Source organism: Chamaea fasciata, unplaced genomic scaffold (genome assembly GCF_029207755.1).
Source record: "Chamaea fasciata isolate MVZ Bird 193981 ecotype frontalis unplaced genomic scaffold, bChaFas1.0.hap1 SCAF_12, whole genome shotgun sequence".
In the NCBI taxonomy this organism is placed as follows: domain Eukaryota; kingdom Metazoa; phylum Chordata; class Aves; order Passeriformes; family Sylviidae; genus Chamaea; species Chamaea fasciata.
Window position 1 is genome coordinate 8,092,513 of NW_027094097.1, and position 20,530 is coordinate 8,113,042.

At 37.9% G+C, this 20,530-nt stretch overlaps 1 protein-coding gene across 5 annotated transcripts in view; it reads left to right on the forward strand.

Moving 5' to 3' along the window:
* SMPD3 (sphingomyelin phosphodiesterase 3) overlaps positions 1 to 20,530 on the forward strand; it is a 102,186-nt gene that overhangs the window by 41,945 nt on the left and 39,711 nt on the right. For 2 of the 5 annotated variants that reach the window (XM_066194487.1, XM_066194492.1), the window contains exons 1-3: positions 3,780 to 4,390; positions 4,533 to 4,642; positions 4,741 to 4,838. The exons of 1 other annotated variant lie outside the window; for it this stretch is intronic. The gene's annotated coding sequence lies outside the window, so the exon portion shown is untranslated. Of the gene's footprint in view, positions 1 to 3,779; positions 4,391 to 4,532; positions 4,643 to 4,740; positions 4,839 to 20,530 lie in introns of those variants that run through there. 2 more of the 5 variants (XM_066194489.1, XM_066194488.1) reach the window with 2 other exon arrangements.

The window sequence follows — 20,530 nt, forward strand, 5'->3', positions numbered from 1 at the left end:
GTGCTTCTGCTCTTTCCTCATGTAGGATTGGTTGTATTTTCAGATAAACCCCTTCTTTTTTTTTTTTCCCCCAAATAAGTAGTGCTATCAGTCTAAATTTACCTGATTCTGAAACTAACAAAAAACTCATATGACTGCTAATAGGAAAAGAAAGAAAGACATAGTGCCTGCAGTTACCATGCCAACACTGTTCCCTGGGGTGTAGCAACACAGAGATGGATGCTGTGAAATTAAGATCTGTGTGATAGGTAGGAGGTACCTTTGCATGTGACTGTGCACTACTTGGAGCATTGTGTTTTACCATTTGTATTTTTAATGTTACGCACTAATCTGGTCTTTATGTTGTGCCCTTCACTCTCTGTGTGCACATTACAGTTTCCTATTTTTGTGGAATGAGAGAATTTGGTGTTTCAAACATATAGTAAGTTTCATGGAAAACGGATAATGAAATGGGTAAGATTTGAAGAAAAAATGGCTTCTGACTTGAATTCTATGTAGAATTTAATTGTCTCTGTAGAGCTGTTGGAGTGCTACTCTACTCTCATCTCACACGTGCACAGTCTGTTTCTGGGGGCAATATAAGAAAAATGTTTCACAAGAGAACCACAAACAAAACTCACACATGACACTGGTGCAAGACAAAATTTACTTTGTATTTCTCTGCTTTTATGTGATCATTCTATGTTTGCTTACAGCTGATCTTTAGGTATTTGTTAAATATCAAAGACAAACCTCCTTTTTCTTAATGTACTTGATGTGTTTACCTAATGTTGCATCATTCTGTGAAGTTCCAGCTTGTTCCTCACTACATAAGTACTCCTTCCTTAGATTCAGGAAAAGGGCTCTGTTCCATATTGTCTCTCCCACTCTGTACTTTGTAGGTTGATGGGATGACAAGAAAGTATAGGGAGTATAACTCTTAGTCAATATTTAAAATGGTCATAAATCAACAGGACCGTGATTGGAACTGTATGTTACAATTCTACAGTATTGTCCCATTTGAATGTTTTATTTAGTGACTGCTTTGAAAAGCCCTTTTTTTAATACCTTCACACACTTCTTGAAGCAAAACCTTTCTGAATTAAAAACCTCAATTTGTTTTCTTTTTTTCCTGCTGCTTTATTTGTTTCTCCAACCTCCAGTCACAAATACATGCAAAGCAGAGGCAGAGCTGTTTATAATATGGTGAGGTTGCCAGGTTGGTTTACTTGAACTTTTTTTGAAGACTGGATTGGTTATGTAAGTAGAAATTCTGTGGGATATTTTACTGACAGTTTTTCAAGTCTCTGAGAGGTTACTTTGTGCACTAGAAATGCCGGTCTTGAAGACTGAGACCGAAAGCTGCAGAAAGCTCATCAGCTCCTAAATTTAAAGTCTGTTTAGATTTTTTTTGTGGGTCGTATTAAAGATAACAGTCTTTAACTCAATAGCAGCTAATTGAAAATATTTAAATTGCTGTGTTTTTGCATACTGATTTTGCTGAGGTCAGAAAGCAACAAAATGATATTCATGGTAACTGCACTTATATAATGTCCCAATGAGGTTTCCTTCCTTCCAGGCCACAGCTACACAAGAAATGTTCAGCACAACTGCAAGTGCACTTTGTCAGTGTTAATAATTAACATTCAAAAAGCAGCTAAAACAAGAACTCAGCCAGAAAGGTAACTAAATCTATTACTGTTAGTTATGTGGAAGTATAAAAGGGATTAATATCTGTTGCAATGACATTTTAAAAGCTGGTCTGCTACTGGATACAAACTTACCAAACCAAAATACGTGGCTTGTGGTTTAGATCTACTGGGTGCAGCTATGTATACTGGGGACTTAGAAATTAAAATTTAAAAGTAACTGAGACATTAATGCATCTGAGTCCCGTCTACCAATGGTTCCTTCTAGGAGTGTTTTTTTGAGGTGGCAGCTAAAGCATCACATATTTAAACCTTTGCATTGAACCAGGCTCAGTGAAGCTGCTCTTGACATCTGCAAGCATCATGTTAATGAGGCTAAAGTATAGAAAGGTGGGTGAGAGCAGAAAATCTAATTAGGAGCTGCTGCATAACAGCTGTTACATCAAAACATAGCGCAGATACAGGAAGAATACGCAAATGAGGGACATTAATTTTGTGTGATAAATGTATATTTTGTGTGTGATGCACATAATTGCCTGTCTTGGATATATGTCTGATACAGTTTGTCTGGGATTGCCTCAATTGCATAGTAAACTACATCCCTGTGACTCCATGTGCAGAAGGAATTCCTTGAGCAATTGAGGCTAGCTCCTTATTTGTCTACAAAATTTGACTGTGAAAGACATGGGAGTTGTAATTCTGACTTAACTAAGATTTTCATAGCCTCAATCCTTTCCTGTAAAACCTTATGAATTAATTAAGCTGAGGAGAAGGATCTGGAGCTATAAGTTACTTAAACTTCCTTTTTTCATGTTTTTAAAAAATTCCCTTGAACTGATTATATATTTCAGGTTGTAGCCTGTAGGGGTTGTGTATTGATCAATGTATAAAAGCAATGAAGTTTTCCCTTGAAAATATCCATAATCATGTATCAACTTAACAGAATTTTTCTTGGAAGCGAAAAAGCCTATCTCTCTAGTCTTACATCCTCAGTTTTGGATTTCTGTTGGTCTTTCAGGGACTGAACAGCATAATGCCAAATTCTGCAGCTGGAACTGGAGTGAAACTCCTCTTGCCACACAGAATGACCACTTGACATTATTCTTCAATGCCTGCTGATACTATACTAAAAAGAACTCTGTTATAACATTTCTGACCCAGCTTGGAGGAAAACTGTTTTTCAAAAAACTTTCATTTGTTCATATTAGCTAATGAACTAAGCAGACCTCAAATAGAACACATTTGTGAAACTATATGTATAAATTTACTTTCAGTAGAGAGTAATGCCACTTTTGCAGCTATGTAAATGGGAGCAACCAGGAAACAGTGGGACATGGCAGCTAGATGAATCCTGTGTACCTGAAATTAAACTGAAATTTTTAGCCTCAACTCATGGTTAAAGTGAAGCTTTTTGATTGTGAATCATAGGAAATCAGCTCACAGAGGATACTTTAATCATGCATTGTCAGGCAGAGCACCTGGAAACATGATTTAAGTGGCAACTCAAAGTATGGCATCTACCTACCTTGCACTGCACAGGAAATGAGCTTAGTATGCTGATGAATAAGTGAGGCCATGCCTCTGGATTAAACCCATCAGATTGCCTGGATGAGGAAGTTAACCACCTTCATAAATATTAACTCTAACTGCACTGGGAAAACAGAGAGCAGATTACAACATCTAGTTAATAAACAGATGCCTTCTCTTTAGCATGTGTTACCCCTTATCCACTCCCGTTTTCTTCAGGAATGTTTTCAGAAGATTGGCACTTGACTTCTCCTGTAGTGGATTAGTTTGTCAAACAAAGCCCAGAAGCCTGGGGTTTGCAGCTCGGTCGTGGTGTGCGCTCATGTGCTAATCTTCATATGCTGAGCAGCTTTCCAGCTTCAGTCCTGAAAGATGTACTTAAAATGGAGATTGTACGTACCCAAATAAGCCTTGATTTGCAGAGTGAAAGGGAAAATCACAGTCAAAGAATGGGCTAAAAAGAAGCTGGGCACAGTTGATCATAATCCAGGGCTGGCAGCAGGGATTATAGTAAAAATATTACCAGCTGTGTGACACCGGCAATGGGGTCTCTCCCAGGAGTCTCTTTGAATATTTAAAGTCAGTGCAGCAGAGCTGTGTGATTAGGCCTTCCCAAGGTGATACTGAAGTCTGTTGAGTATCCCCATGCAATTCTAAAATCTAAGAATAAAATTGACCTTGCTTAATTACTGCCAAGGCAAAAAAAGCTAGGGTTGAACTGTATATCTGAGAAAAAAAAAATAAATTAATTAAGACCTCTATAATATGCTTGTAATTCTCATATCATGGGAAAGAGATTCTGAGTTTTGCCACGATGCTGCCTGACAGGGCTCAGTGCTGCCTGTTTCCTTGCTTTTGCTATTAGGAAAGCTGGTTGGCTCAGCCCTCCTAGCAGATTTTGACAAAAATGAAAAATCTCCAAACTGAATATGTTATGTTGATGTTGGTACTGGTAAGGTGGCAGCTGTACTTAATGAAGAACCAAATTCTTCAAATTATTTATTGTTTCCTTCTGAGAGGCACTGTCTTAATGCCAGTTCTTAAAATTTCATTTTGGTAATGCTGGTTGTCAGAATACTTGGAAATTTAATATAATTGTCACTCTTTAATGCTGTTGAAGATGTTTTTCTGTGAAGAGTGCAGTGACTGTATTAAAAAATTAAAATAATGGTAATGCAACTCATCCTGAAAAAAATAGTATACAACAGTCTCAACATAACCTGTGGTCACAGTGGGTAGGTTTGGTCCTAACATACAAGTATTTCAGTGTGTTTGATACTGATGGGATTGTTTATAATGTAAATTTATTAAACTGGAGCTTTATATAGCAATCTATCAAAATACATCAATAGCTAAATTAAATATGAATTATTGTAGTGGAGAAAGAGAGAAGAAATGAAAAATGACAAATAGCAACAGTAAAAGCAATGTTAAATTTGGATGGAAGAGCTGATGGCTAAAGGAACGCAGAACACAAGGTGATCAAGGTAAGGAGAGGAACAGTTGGAGTGCAGTCACATACAGTGTCTTTGCCATAGAAAGAATAACGTAAGAGATGTTATTAGACATTCTCTGCTTTGTTTAGGCATTTTCTGAAACACTTCATCATGAATGCACAGCAAGTGGAAGTGACCTTAGCGAAAAAAAAAGAGCAACAACATTTGATCTGAAAATTCTCAGAAGGTTTGGTTTCACTGTCTGTTATGGTGTGAACTATCAAGGAGAGCTTCTGCTATGGGGTTTTTCTTCTTTATGTTACAGGTTTTTTCTTATACTCCTATAGATTATTTTCCTTGAAGCTTATGCTGTGCAAGTGTTTGCAGGCACAGATGGGCAGCCAGGCATGCAGGGTTCAGTGATAACAAATAATAATAGCATTTTACCTCTTTTGTCTGCACTGTGATAGCAACATGTATTCCATTAGCAGTCTGATTGCAGTGCTCTTGTCAAGATTCCTGGTTTTGCTGCTGGATTCTAAAAGCACTTGATCAATTGATCTTTTTCCAAAATTCTTTCATGGCTGGCTGTCTTCAAGTGAAATTTTTAGCAGTTTGATTCTAGCTGTAAGCAGATGTGGATGAATCAATATGTGTTTAATGATTTTTTTTATACTAGAGATTCAGGAATATATGTGTAAGAGAAATTTCCTCTTCCTGCAGTATTTGTAAAATTAGATGAATAGTACAAGGATCTCAGTAGGACACTGGGTGCTTTCCTTGCAGTCAGTAACTAAAAGTGTATTTTTTTACTTTCTGGAGAACTTCCTGTACTGGATGCCCTGCACTTACTCAATTTTTAAACTTGTGTATGGATAGGAGGCTTGTAATATGTGAGTCACAGGTTGTTGATTTCTTTATATTTTAAATGTGTTTGTAAAAGCACATTATTTTCATAATTCTACTTGTAGCATCACCTTAATATAAAATATTGAAAAGGGGAACAAATATGATAGGAAAAGCCAGTGAATTTTTGAAATTTTCCAACTGTGAAAGGTTATTAGTACATGGTGTGATATCCTAGTTCAAATCTAGAGTTGCAATGTGACTGTTCCAAACTTCACAGCTGGTGCTTATCTGTATGTCTGACAGAGCAAAGCGTGGACTTCAGGAGCACATACCCTAACAATTCAAGTGTTGTTTAGTTTATATATGCAGTTGGAGTCATTACTTTGCAATCCTTTTAAGGAGAACTGTGATCTTGCTTGTTCTCTGATCTTTATCCTATCCCAGCCTAATAGGGTAAGAGTGGTTGGGTAAATGACAGCAAAAGCCTGCTAGCAGCCTTAAATAAGAATCTGCCCAAATATAAACAGAGGAAAAATCAGAGAAAAGTTGTGATGAGTGTATTTTGGAGAACTCTGTTGTTACACCTTCGTTCAGCTTTCCTGTAGTTTGGGGGTAGGAAGCAGGGACCTCCCATCTCTCTAAGTGCAGCTGCTTTAGTAAACTCTTTCCTCTCTCCAAAGTGGGGGATTTTGCTTCCTCCTTGCCTATTTCTCTGAGTGATTTTACTGTCTTCTGCTGTATTTTGGAATTGTTTAGGCTAATATTCTCTGGGCAGTGCTATATACTGGAGAGGTTTGGGTTAAAATTTCCTTGATCCTATAAAGGACAAAAAGCTAACTGACCATGTTGATAGATCAGTGGAAGAAGTCGGGAGAGCAAACAACTCATTAAATAAATGACTGTTGTGGGCTGATACAAGAGGATTTAAATAAGAGATGCTTAGAAGAGATTGTTTGAAAAGATAATGATGGAAGCGCTGTGAACCCTGCAAAGCAGCGATGGAGACTTATTTAAGCTATTGACTTCTAAGGAGATCCAAAAATCCCACCTTCAATGCTTTGTGTGGGGGAATTCTTAATTACAAGAAACTTGTAGCTCTTTCTGTAGAGGAGAAACAAAGGGCTGACTTGTAGTGTTGGAAAAGTCAGAGCTGTAACACTAACTCGCTTCCCTGGTGGCTTTCTATCAAAGACATTTTTAAAGGCATTTGAGCACCCAACTGTACTTTGTGCCTTTGAAAAATCCCTTGTGTGAGAGCAAGGATGATTTAGAAAGGCTTATCATTTGAAAAACCTTTGATAACACCTCATAATTCAAATTTCACAATTTCAGGACAAACACTCTTAATTAATTCTTAATAGCAACTTGCTTACAAACTCACTTGTGCTTTCTTAAGTGCATTCTTAGTAATGAGAAGGCCACAGCGAATGTTTGGATACCTGATGTGGATCCCTGAGAAGGATGAGTTGTGAGCAGTGTACCCTGAAAGAGGTGCCTAACAAAGAGCAGTGCTTCAGATCCTTGTTGACTGTTACATAAATGTGTATTAAACTTTCCAGAGTGCATCTCCATATTTCATGCAAACTGGATTGGGTGCTGGTGCTTTCCTTCATGTTTCCTTCCTAGCTTATTCCTGGCTTCTAAACCACGTTGCCTTGGATCCCTGCTGAAGTCATTTGTTTTCTTGGCATCACGTCTTAGCAGTGGTTTTGTGTAGTCAGGGTTGTTTATCAGGTGGGAAGTTCTTATCAGCTGCACACTACCACATGACTTCCATGAAGGTTATTCCATGGAACATGCACAGGAACAAATGCTACTCCTGGGGTACAAACTCAGTTTCCTAGTACAAAATCAGCTGTGTTTGTTCCCTTACGCTGGATTCCATGTGGGGAGGGCCCTGTGAGGCCAGTCCCTGGCTGCCACCCTGATGGGGCAGTAAAAGAGTTGTTGCTGCAAAAAGTTGTCAAACCTTTGAAGACAAGATGTAGATCATAACAATAGTGATGGAAAGTGCTCTTCGTGTACTTGTCAAATACCTATCTCCACACAAAAATACATCTTGGTGGCTATTTTTAGGATCATCATGTCCAATGAAATGCCAGGTTTTTCTGGTTTTCATTTATTTTCAATAATCATACTTCTGCTGCTGCAGATGTGGGGAGAGATGCTGCATTTATGCCTTTGCTTAATAGTAAAACTAGCTTAATCTTCTGATTTCAGAGCTTGTTAACACAAACTGCATTTGAAAATGGAAATTTTCCTTTAGTGAAATGGCATTAATGGGGCTAAAACTTGCTCGGTTAGCTGCATGACATTTTAAAGAATTTTGTGATTTTTGTGTGCCATGTGGCATCAGTTTACAGTACTCAGTGTCCTTTTTAAGGAATGCAAGACTAGAAGGGACCATCTGGGTTATCAAATACAAAGCCTCACAATTCAGGCAGAGAGAAACAGACTTGGTACAGAAAGGCCCACAGAGTAGTTTTCTTTCAAGTATCCTCCCTTGCCAAATACAATAAAGTCATTCCCAGAACTTTACAACAAAGTAAAAAATGTTTTTAATTAAGAAGAAAGAAAACTACTATGTCAGGTTTTATCAAGACCAAGAAGAAAAGCTGAAGTGTAATTAATTGCATAGGAGTTGGGAGAAAAGAAAGAACACTTACAATTAACTGAGAACAGGATTCAGAAGACTTGCAAATTTTTCCAGTTTAGTTATTGCCAGCTGCATTTCTAAAAGCAAAACTGAGCACTGCTTGGCACACAGGTTGTGTATAAACCTCTTACCAATTTGGTAGGGACAGCAAAGCTATTGAAGAATGTCTGTCCAAAGCACAACAGACTATGATTCCAAGATACAAGGAACATTTAATTTTATAGTATAAATTGTCTTTATCTTTGAGAGAAATATCAGCTAACTCTTATGAATAGATAATTTAGTAATGCCGCTATTCTTTGTAAGCAATTTTTAGAGGGTTGATTTCAAGTTAATTTTGAAAAACAACTTCTTTTGTTCAGAGAGAGGAACTGCATGTGTTACCATAACATTATGCAGATCAGCTGCCATTACAGTAGCATTTATTTTAATAGGAGGAGGTTTTCCTGCTGGGAGAGGGACAGGCAGTTTAGTTCCTTCTTGAGTGCAATTCTTTTTTCTTAGTGTCTCTTGAAAGAGATATTGTTTCTTCCATATCTGTGAGACAATGAACAGGTGAATGTACGTTTAATGTATCTGGAGTTTCTTAAAACACAGGGGCATGTACTATATTGAATTAATCTCCAGAAGAGAGTTACACAAGGGAAATTCCCCTTCCCTGGCCCTTTTGTCTTTTCTGTACACAGAAAACAGAGATATTCCTGATGAGGATTAAATATTTTTTATTCTTTGCATATTATCTGTGATTACTTTCAATTCTTTTTTTGTTGCTTTTAGGAAGGTTTTGTATCATAAAATAAAAATAATTTAATACTATGAAGAAGCATGAGCTGGCAGTGTTAAACATACACCACAGTGAATCCACCAGTTCTTTCCTACAGCTTTTACATGAGTGATGATAAAATAGCTTAACAGTTCTTCTTATCAATATTAATATATGCAAATACATCCAGGAATGTTGGTGCAGACCTACATACTCATCAGTTCGTATAGAAGAAGTCTTGGGAGAGTAAAGTCAGGAGTGTGGTGAGCATCGTACAAAGTTCCCTCTTGAGGACAAATTTTCCAGTGCCCCTGACTGGTTTTTGACAGGTGTCCCAGCTCCTGCCTGTGACCAACTCCTCCAGCTCTTATTTAGATATAGTTTCGGTAAAACTTTCTTAATTTGATTAGAAATTTTGCCTAGCAGAGACTGAAAGATTTGTTTCTATGTGTTGTGTTGAATTTATATAGTACCCATATTTATTCAATTTACAATAATAACAAATTATCTAAAGACTTTAAAAATGCCTTTTTAAACATAATAATATACAATTGGAACGGTAGGAAGGAAGTTATTTAATAACTTTGTAAATGGAAGCAGAAATTTTCATTAAAATAATTAGGGTTACCTCATGCTTCCTTAAAGCCAGTGCACAATATAGGAAGTACAGGACACTAGATAATACATTCCAGAATGTTAAGAGGTAGAAATTAAAAAATAAAGCAGAATAAATAACAAAAATAATCATACATAATAATTAAAAAAATCCCTGTGTATTTCTCCAGTGTTTGTGGAGCTCTGTTTTTTTTCTCAATGCAAAACATTTCTGTCAAGGCCAGTTCTTTCCAAACCTTTGCAAAGAAATAGATTCAGATTCTGTTTCACCTCTCATGCACTGTGTAACTTCAATACTGGTAGGGGTCTCTTGCCTGTTACTATCTACACTGCTTTAAGAACTGTCCTGTTGGAGAAAAATCTCTGGTTAGCATTTCCAGTGCAGGCACATAAAACAAAAAATCTGATAAACAGGGCACACTACTGAACATTTAAAAAAATGCTGAAGAGCATTTAATACAGAGTTTCTGAGTGATATTGTAACAGCATTGTTCCTGTGAAAGAGAGGCAGCAATATCCTGCTGGTTAAATAAGCAGCCTTACTGCTTTGTTGGAAGCTTCTTGCATTATTTTTATGAATATAATATTGTTTGCTTCTTTTTTGTGGTTTCTTATTGTTTCATGTTGCTTTGCTATTTGCATGCAAAGGGTTATCTCTTGCTAAGTTCCCCTCTTCTGTCTGCAGGAGACAAGGAACAGCTTTCAAGAATCTCTTTGACATCATTTAGTAGATTGTACTGAGTGCTAATGGTGCTTTAAATTTTATCTTCAGTATTTCAGGGTGTGATACTAAATATGAGCTGAAGAGTTTCAGCACACTCAGACTGAACAAACCTTCTCTGGTTAAAAGTGAACCCCAGAAGTGACTGAGAAGCAGACAGAGCCCTCTCCCTCGGAGATAAGAAGGCTGGGATAAGTTGGCTCTAACATTTGTGTTTTCCCCCAGTAAGATAAAGAATTTGGAAGAATTAATTTCTTTTAATTCCTTCTTCTATATACTATATTCCTACGTGCAATAAGAATTCGTTTTGAAAGAGTCATTCTGGATCTCTGCATTTGCACAATGGTCTCTGCTCTTTGGTAGCTGAACTGTCAGCTTGTTGTCTTTGCTGAGAAGCTGGTGAATGAGGTTCACCAGGGGCATTATGAATCAAGGGATGATGCAATTCTGCCTCAAGGGTCTGATCTTTCTGGGAATGCATTCCTAAGAAGGCCTCAAAAAATTTCAGACTGAAAGGTGAAGATTGCCCTACAAGAGACAAAGCCTAGCTGAAGGAATGTGAGAAATTCCTGTAGCTCTTACACAGCAGCAGGTAGCTGCCTGCATGTATCTGATCTTGCCCTGATATCACTGCAAGTGATGGTCTTCAATATGTTTCTAATGACAATTCACTGGAGGATTCCAATGTGAGTCTTTACAGTGAATAATATGAATATGCTGAATGCTTCCAAGTGGTTCTTTGGGTTATGTGTATTTATTTTCTTTGTCAGAATTTGTTTTGGGGGGTGGGAGTGAGAAGGGGAAATTAATGCAAAATAAAGTTATCTAACAGTGTATGTCTTTAATGTGAAATAGTTACGGCTGCTGTAAGTCGCTGCCGTTGGTATGAGCCTTCTCTATGATCCAAACGTAGCATCTGTCTTCCCTGTATTCTGCGTTTACACTGGCATAATGATTCTGAACTTAGGATCAATAACCTGAGAGAATTAGTCATTATGTATGAGCATGGTGTTTTTTCCCAGGGAATTTAATCAGTAACACCATACACAATTAATTTGAACAAATCTGAGCAGGGTTCAATGGGATCAGGAGCGAGAATATATTCTTAGCAGTCAAGCAACACCTACAATAACTGTTCAGATTAAAATTAGAATTGGAATTAAAATTCAAGTGATACCCATTTGCCTTTAACGAAATTCTTGGAAATAATCACTGCTGAAGTACATATTAAGCCCTTTCATTAACCTCTAAAAGAATGCCTCTAAGTGTTGCTCCTTGGCTGAGATGTTAATATGCTAGTCATGCTGATGACCTGTTCACAAAAGCTGAATTACCAGCTGCATTTGCATTGATCTGCAGATGAAGAGTGCTATTTCAGAGCTGTGGTGTTCTCCAGCCACAACTGTATGCAATTATTTGAGTGATAATGCAACAAACATTAATTATGTTGATGAAAATGCATCCACTTTTAATATGATGAGTATGAAATATATGATTTTTTTATATATGATGGGAAATCTTATACAATGAATAATAATTTTTCCATCAAAGGCACCAAAATAGACAGTTACTGCCCTCCTAAAAGGTTATAGTGAAGGGGTGAGACACAGGGCAAGAAATTGACTGATCTCGGTGGGGAGAGTTGCTTGAGTAGCGCTGCACAGCTGATTGTTGCCTCAGAAAATAAAATTGCCTATTTTCAGAGGACAGCTTCTCTTTTGATATGCTGACTAGCTGAGGTTCACAGCTCATGGGGTCCTGATCAGTGAGGTGCCTCCCTAACAAACTGTGCCTAAATCCGAGGTCTGTCACGGCACAGAACTCCGGCAGGCCTGGGAACGGGGGCAGTGGACGAGGAAGGGCACACAGAGGTCCAGGAGCTCCTGTAGGGCAGGTGACAGATGCAGGAGCAGTACCTCACTCTGCTTTGTGTCTTTGCCGCAGCTCCTGCTGCTGGGAAATTTCCGAATCGCTGTGTGTGCTTGTGCTGAGCAGTGGGCAAGGTGGCAAAGGCAGGGTGGGCTCTGAACTGGGACCCTGGAGGACACAGATCTCAAGGTTTGTGAATCAGTGCTTTGTCCTGTACTGGCTGCCATAACCTGGCCATTACTCTGGTCATGATGTTTATCCCCCTGATACAATAGAAGAAAATAATGCAAATTATGTAAAGTTACAGCGTTGGGTTACTGTGGAGAGGTCACCCTTTGTTCTGGTCTGACAGTCCAATTAATAACAATGATGCCATTAATTGTCTCTTTGAGATGAAAGCTAGTGATGAGACATATCTCTGGTTCCTTCCTGTAATATTTCTCTTTAATTTGGCAAATCTTGAAGGTAGAAGTTTAAGCCTCAAAACAGGTCTAAGTGCTATGTTGAAAGCAGACATATGCTGCATAAAGACAAATAAGTAGAAACAAGGTGTATTAGCAGTACTCACGTTTGTGTGCATTAAAAGAAAACCATGAAACAGCAAATGTTAGGTAGAGTTAAAAAGATGAAAAATGATGTAAGATTTGGGCTTCCTTCTGTGTGAATGGCAAAGTATTTTGTTGGTGATCAGTTTTTTCTTGTGGAGTTATACCTAACTTGTTGCTGTTGGGGGAATTTACATAAAGTAATAATAATAATAATAATTCAGTTATGCTCCCAAAATATGAAGAAATATAAATAATTCAAAAGATTTTTTAAAATAAAAAAGCCCATAGGGAAAAAGAAATGGTGACAAATATGTTCAATACCTAGTAAATCACTAAAAACTGGGGCAAATAGGTTTGTAACATAAAGCAAAACAGTTGAGTCACACATCTTGTGTCATGATTACTTTTAGTATTTGATGGGAAAGTTTCCTAGATGATCCATTTTTAAATAAGATTTTTTTTTATTGAATTACAGCGTAAAGTCTGTCCTAGCCTCACCAGATGAAACTGAAATTGCAGTAGTTAACCCTCATCAGCCTCAGCCTCCTTGTATGAGGCACAGTGTCAAATAATCCTCAACAGTTCCTTGTTCAGTATTACTCAAGTCCTTTACTCTGAGATTTATCTTAAAATATAGCACTGGGACTGATGAGTATTAATCTGCTTTTTCAAACATGTTTCAAAATATATCCCAAGGTTACAAAAGAAGGTCATCTTCTGAGCCCCAGTGGGGAGGGTACTTAGAAGGTCCATGCATGAGTAGAAAAAAGAAAAAAAATTAGAAAAACTTAAAATTACTTTTAGAAACTTCCCCCCCGAAAGCCAATAAACATTTGAGTTATTTTAACTTTTCAAATATTATATTAAGCACAACATAGTAGAGAAATGGTTTGGGTTGAGCTCTGTCCCGTAAAATAATCGGTGTCTGTGCTGCCTGGAATATTTTGGAGTTTGAGGTTCCTGATCTTTTTTCCTCTACCAAGTCAAGCTTTCATTTGAAGTACTTCTTTCACATGGCTGTTGCCACAAATAGACAGTATGAGTTTCTTCAGAGACTGACACTGATTGTAGCTGAGCTTGGCATTCTTGAAAAGCCACAGCTACAATCTGAGAAAGGGTTAGGCCTGGCTGAATTACTCGTTGCAAATCTGTTGTGTAGATTTGTGGGTATGAGCCATTGTAGGTGGACTCGGTGAAGAACTTTCAAAATAGGCTCCTAACTTAACATACACTGGGAACTGTGAAGTATTTTACATAAAAAGTCATGTATAAATATGTGTTACGTAACTACAGCAAGCAGCTGTAATGGAGCTGGGGAATGCAAACAGCTTCCAATGGGGGCTAGGACAGCCTGCCTGGAGAGATCAGTGTTAATTACAAAAGCAGTTGTTTCCTCACAACTTGTTTGTCAGAGTTCTTGCAATTGAAAAGAGGGATGCATGTGATAAAACAAGGCAGCTATTTGGTTTCCAAGAAATATTCACCAACAGAGAATTAGTGCTTTTATTTATTGTTGTTCTGCTTTGTTTGTTTTCAGATAATGCTGTAGCACAGAAAATACTGGGTTGTAGAAAATGGAAAATCATTTAAGATTTTATTTTATGTAGAAAATGGAAAATTATTTAAACCTGCCTTTAAGTTACAGTTGACTTCAAAGAACACCTCTGATTCTGGAGGAGTGGGTTTGGAACTGGAGTGAATTTGCTTTGAATTAACTTAGCTTCTATTCATGCCTTCATTTCTTCTTCTGTTAGTTGCTTATAAGTTCATTGATGTATCTACCAGTGGTGTATATAAAATCATGGGATGCTAATGACATAATTAATATGCCAAGCAGCACATGAAGGCACCTTGACAGGTTTGTGCTTTACCAACACTGGTTTTACAAGACTAGGCTGGAGCTCTCCAACTGCCTTATGTGAATTGTTTACTCAGTCTCTCATAATGCTGCAAATCAAGTTGTTATCAGCTGAGTGAGCAGCAAAATGTTACCATCTTCAGTGATTACCAGTTGGGCTTCTTTGCCTTAGTGAGCCAGTCATAACTTTCAATTAGTTTAAGGATAATAAATTCAGAGAGCAATTTTGATCTCAGCTACAAAATGACTTGTTTAAATGCTTAAGACAGTTTGAGATACAAGGGAAAAATTATTCATGCATAGGGGAAAAAAACAGAGCACCAACTTTTAAAAATTTAAGAGAAGAGTTTTTTGTCTGTGGTAGGTTGAAATGGCTGGATCTTGCAAGTAATGGCCTTACAGCTTTTGGCCAGCAGTACAGTCCATCACAAGAGATCAATAATCCTTTTGAGCAGAGTGAACAGTGTAAGCAGCTGGTACTACCTGTGCTGAGTGTTCTGTGCCAGTTCAGTGATCTCAGCCCAGGCCCTGACCAGCCTGATAACACTCCAAACTGCAGCAGCAATATTTAGGGACTTTGTGGTTGTTTTGGCTGTGGGGCTCGAGGGTGAATGATTGTGGCTTGTAAATTAAAGCCTTCTGTTCCTTAGGAGAAAGTGATTCATTTTAGAGTAACTGTGTGGAGTGTGGATAGTGCTGTTCCCCAGGTGTCTCTGTGACAGCATTCTGCTACTCAGAGCTAAGGCAGTTATGCCTCCTGATCAGATTGCAAGGTGTTGTCCCTCTGGTGTGAAAGGTTTGCAGTTTAATTGCATAGACATAAGTGATTCCTTGTCACCTGTAGCCTGGGCACAGAGGAATTGGAAGTTCTGCTGTGTTTGCTGTACAAAACAGTTTTATGTCACTTATACAAGGCCTCTTGATTTAGCAGCTTAACACCTGTCAGATTCATAGAACAAAGTCAGAATAAAAATTAATGTTCTTTTGTGAATTCCCTTCACTAGAGGTAATCCAAAGGCTTTATTTCTTCAGTTTTGCTGGTGCATTTACTGCACATAACAATAATTATCTGAGATAAAAATCTACTGTACTTTGACTCCCATTGATAGTGAAGCTCATTACACCCCCATTATAATTATTACCCTCTTTATGTATACCTTGTTAAACACTTCAAAAGCTGGCATCCAGGGTATGCTGTTTTAAGAAACTATTTAAGTGATCAGGATGAATTATGTAAGATATTAACAGTATGTTCCTTCTACATCACTTCAAATCTTAAAAAAATTGGGGTGCATAATAATCAGAATTTTACAAATAATGTTATTCTGTCTAACAGTTCTCTGACACTTTCCCAGTATGCGTTTGCTTCACTAAAGCAAATTTATCTCTGGAACCAGTCCTACTAAAGGCAATCTAGGAGTAAAAACCATGGCTAAGAAACAAAGGGCATGTCTGCCTGCAATACTCAAGTAAATGTATGTCCTGAAAAGTGTAGCAGAGGCTAGGGGCAGACAGCAGAAATAGAAATGCAACTAAGAGCTAACAAGGATAATTAAAAAAAGAACAAAACCCCAAACATTTGTGTTTTATCAGTGAAGCTGTACCATTCAAGACACGAACTCTTGGCTCTTGGTATGTGACAGCTTCAGCTGTGTAGTGGGGATTAGATAACCCAAAGCCACAGAGATTACCAGTATCTGAAATGTTGCTTTTCACAATTTCCACCTTTTTCCTTGGAATTTCTTTGGCAACTGTCCTGTGACATGCAGGAGATAATGCAAAGTTAGACTGAAATATGATGTTCATTTCAGTGCTGAAGAGCTTCACTTCCAAGAGCACAGCATTAAATATATGAAAGCCTGCTTTTCTATTAAAGGCAATTGAATTTTTAGAAATGTATTTCTGCTCCGCAAAATGACTCTTAAAAATTGAATTCTGAAGTGAATCATAGGGCAAAATGAGTTTATTTAATAGCAGGACAAGATTGTGCTGGTTTGGAATACGTAGCAAAAGTCTCTACAGTTTAGGCATTGCTATTGACAGTTCTTCTGTGTGGATGCTGTACTGTTTAGCAGTTGCATGATAATTTACACAGATATTTTACATGTCCGGGGATGCTCTTTGAAAATAATGGACTGCACAGTTTGTCCAAAGAATGAAATAAACTTGACAAAAACATCAATGCAGGCCCTGTAAAACCAGACTCCTAATTATCTTGCTGTGGTAGAATTGGTTGTGCAGAGTTTACTAAAACCAACCTTTTTAAATGTGGTGTGTTCCTTGTACTGTGAATATGCATCAGAGGTATGGTAAAACAAAACAAAACAAAACAAAACAAAACAACAAAACAACCTATTTTCTTTTCTGACCATATTTGGGGCAAATTTTAATGTACTTAATTTTTTACCCCCCTGGAATAGCAGTGTATATCCATAGTATTTTCTTGCTGAACCATTGTAAAAGTAAAGCTTACCTGAGTAAAAGCAGCAATGACATCTAGCATGTTTGCTTTGCACCCTAAAACTAATACGGAGATCAAGTTGTTGATACTGGAGGTAGGCCCAGCTCTATTTTGGAGTCATCAGTTCTGATTCTCTACAGTTTTCTTTTTGGACTGAGATCTTATTTAACTTGTCTTATATTTTAATGTATAAAAATATCATGCATGGTATGCCATGCATGAAAATCTAATCTGGAAATACCATGCATTCGTGCACACACCTTCTGGTTATTTATTAAGGAACTGCTTTTTCAATTAAACATTTTACTTTTGGTCACAATAAAAAACGAGTAACAGTTGGACTCAGTAGACATTTTTAAAAGCATATTAAATATTTAAACAAATTCTTTTCTGCTGATGGTTAAGAGAAGCATCTAGTGTACTTCATTTCTTGATCACATAAGAACACTGCAGAGGGTCTTTTAGCTGTAAGCAAACACTGTCCCTCATGCTCCTTCTGGATATAGGAAACTTCCTGATTCTATTCTAGTTCCAAGAGTAAATAAAAAATGGGGTGTAAAATGAAATATTTGTAGATTGTCCTGATCTTTACAAATGTATTTAATAACAGAAAAAACTACAAACATTTGCTGTAATTTTATGGAAATAAAAGTCCACAGAATAATGAGGTGAAATTAGTATCCATATATGCATACCCCACTAAAGTATCTTCTCACTTGCACTCATTCCTTATTTTTATTCTTTTAGATTTTCGTCAGGTTCTATTACTGGGTTATGCTACTCTCTTGATTTAGAAATGGGAGAATGTTGGGTATTTAGCATAGCTTTTCTTGTTTCTTTTCTCAATATGGGCCACTTTGATTAACACCAATACAATTTTGATATTTCATTTGTGTTATGGATTAAACATACATTTTATATACCACAGAAAACAAGATTACACTTTTTTCTTCTTTTACCACAGAGATACAAAAGCTTCTGGCTCAGAAATAAAATTCCCCTCTCCCAATCCCACCTCAATTTTTGTGCTCACTTTTTTCTACCAAGTCCTTTCCCAACTCATGCCCAAAAGCAGTGATGTCTGAAGAGTAGAGATCTCTGAAACCTGGAATCTAAAATGTTGGAAGTGTCGAGGCATGAGCCAGGATCTGTTCTGCCAGCAGAAAATATGGGAGACTCCTGGGCAATTTAGTGTAGAATGCCAGAAACCTGGTTCTTATCAGGCAATGTCAGAAGACTTCAAAGGATGCTTTGTGCCTGAACATTGCTTCCTGTGCTGTTACAGTGAGGCATCCAGAACAGACTGAGCCTATTCTCAGTTTGTCAGGATGTCTTGGAAGGCAGAGGAAGGATCAGCATTTTCTGTGTAATGCAATGGTTAATAAAAAGTGAAGGAAGTTTTAGGATAAGTGGGAAGCATATTGCAGTCCTTCTGTTTTGCATTCTTGTGAGAGTCAAAAAGATTTCTTTTCAAGAATGCCATTTTGGTGGCAAACACATTTCGAAAAAAAACCATTGCAGAGTTGTGGCGTTCCACCCTGAAGGGAAGGAAAGCACCCAAGATTTGTAAATGCCCGTGGTTGAAAGGGAACCGCAAATGTCAGAGGCTTTTAAAAAGACAGTTCTATTGGTAAATGATACACTTGGCATTGAAATTGGTATGTTAGTCCCTTATCTTCTTGTGTAAACACACTGGTGGATTTTCAATAAAGGGTAGAGTGAAAGGGAGAGGGAGAGACAGAAAGATCACCAGTGCTGGCTCCAGCATTGATCCAGCACCCTGGGAGGTGTGCACCGGGTCTTTCTGGAGGTAGGTTTTTATTGATAAGTTTTCCCCACCCTGGAGGTAACTTTCTCACTTTCTATGCAAATTGTTACAATGTGCAGTTCATTCTTCTTGGCGTGTCTGGAAATGGGTCAGAGTCCTTCGGGGGTTGGGGTGGTCTTGTTTTCCCGCTTCTGAGCTGGCCTTTGGTCCATGTCTGCTTCTTGACCTCAATCCCATGGCTGTGCTATGCCGTGCTTATTCCCAGAACCGAGAACAAGGACATTTAGCCCAGGAAAGTACTGCCCTACCTCCCTTGTGGCCCCTTCTCCATCGCCATGCCATTGTTTCTCACATCATGTCCTTGCCAGCGATCCTGGCTGTCTCCACTGTCCGGCCATCAGTGTTTGATACCTGCAATGGAGCCCCTTGTCCCCAGGCTTCTGCAGGAGTGTCTGTACCAATGTGTCGCAGCAGAACATGCAGTGAGTCAGAATATTCTTGACATGGGTCTTTTTAGGTATCCCTGTTCTCCCAGAGCTGCCCAGCCTAACAAGGAGGAGCGTGTCGCTGTGGAGCAGCCAGCGAAGTGCCGTAGTTAGAACAAGCCACGAGGCTTCCTAGAAGAAACCTGCTCAACATCTTCTCTCTGCTTTCTTAGGGGTGGTTTTAAGACAAGCCACCACAAAGATTTTGTGATTTTAATTAATTCATTCTTGAGTATTTGAGAGATTAGTAGCTTTGTAATATCTGAGCTAAATTTGGCTAGGCTTCTTTATGTAAAGATGGCAACAAGTGTTCTTTTAGAGTGCTAAGTGATTGGATGGGATAATCTAAAAAATCACAGAAAAATCATTCCAAAAAATCTCTCTCTGTCTGCTTTTATGTCTTACTGTGTAAGAAGAAAATATGAGATGATTGGCACATTTTAGTCTACCAGTGGATTACAGTGACATGAATTTACAAATAAGTAAATGTAATATTTTTGCTTGAATTTGCTATCACATTTGAAAAACTGCAAGTGTCAAGTGCTCTGGGTTGAGTTTTTGGGTTTTTTTGGTTGGTGGGGTGTTTTTTTGTAAAGAGAATTGTAATAGATCTATGTTTGGCTGTATGAAAATATGCAACCAAAGTACTCAGCCTATCTTGGAGCAATATGATCGTAAAAAGCTTGACTTTGGATTTTTGCATTTTTGTCCGAGCCCCTTGACATAGTAGCAAGTTTTAGGGGAAGGACTCAGTATTTATGTGCTGAGTTTTGAGCAGTGCTGGGGTTTTTTATGATTACCACCATACAATTAGATCTGTGGGTCCTGGGAAAATACACCTTTGTCAGTAGAGCTGGAAACTGTGAGTTAAGGAGTCTAGTCTTGGGATTTCCATGAAAACATATCCAAGTTACAAAGGCTCTGCTTTTCCAATTTTCCAAAAGTAGAACATGAACAAATGTACTTTAATTTTCTTTATTAGGGTAGCTGTGTTTTAATTCAGTTGCATTCTATTTTAATTTCCTTTACAAAGTATTTTGAGCATTGTAGGTAGGCATTTTTTGTAGAGGAACAGATATTTATTGGCAGGAATTTGTCTTGGATTTAATGTAGGTTAAGGTAATTTTCCTTGGCACCTTTAAGAACAATTGCAACAGTATAAAAAGTATCCACTCTGGGGAAAAATGATCACTTTATTCTTCTATTGAGCTGTCTTGGAGTAACCAGAAGCCTGGAGGCTCAAAGTGCTGCTTGAGAAAGTACAGCTTTTCATTCTACAGGGAGCCTGTGCCCCCTGATAATTTATGGGCAAGGCATGGCTATAGTCAGACCTCTGTAGGATTTAG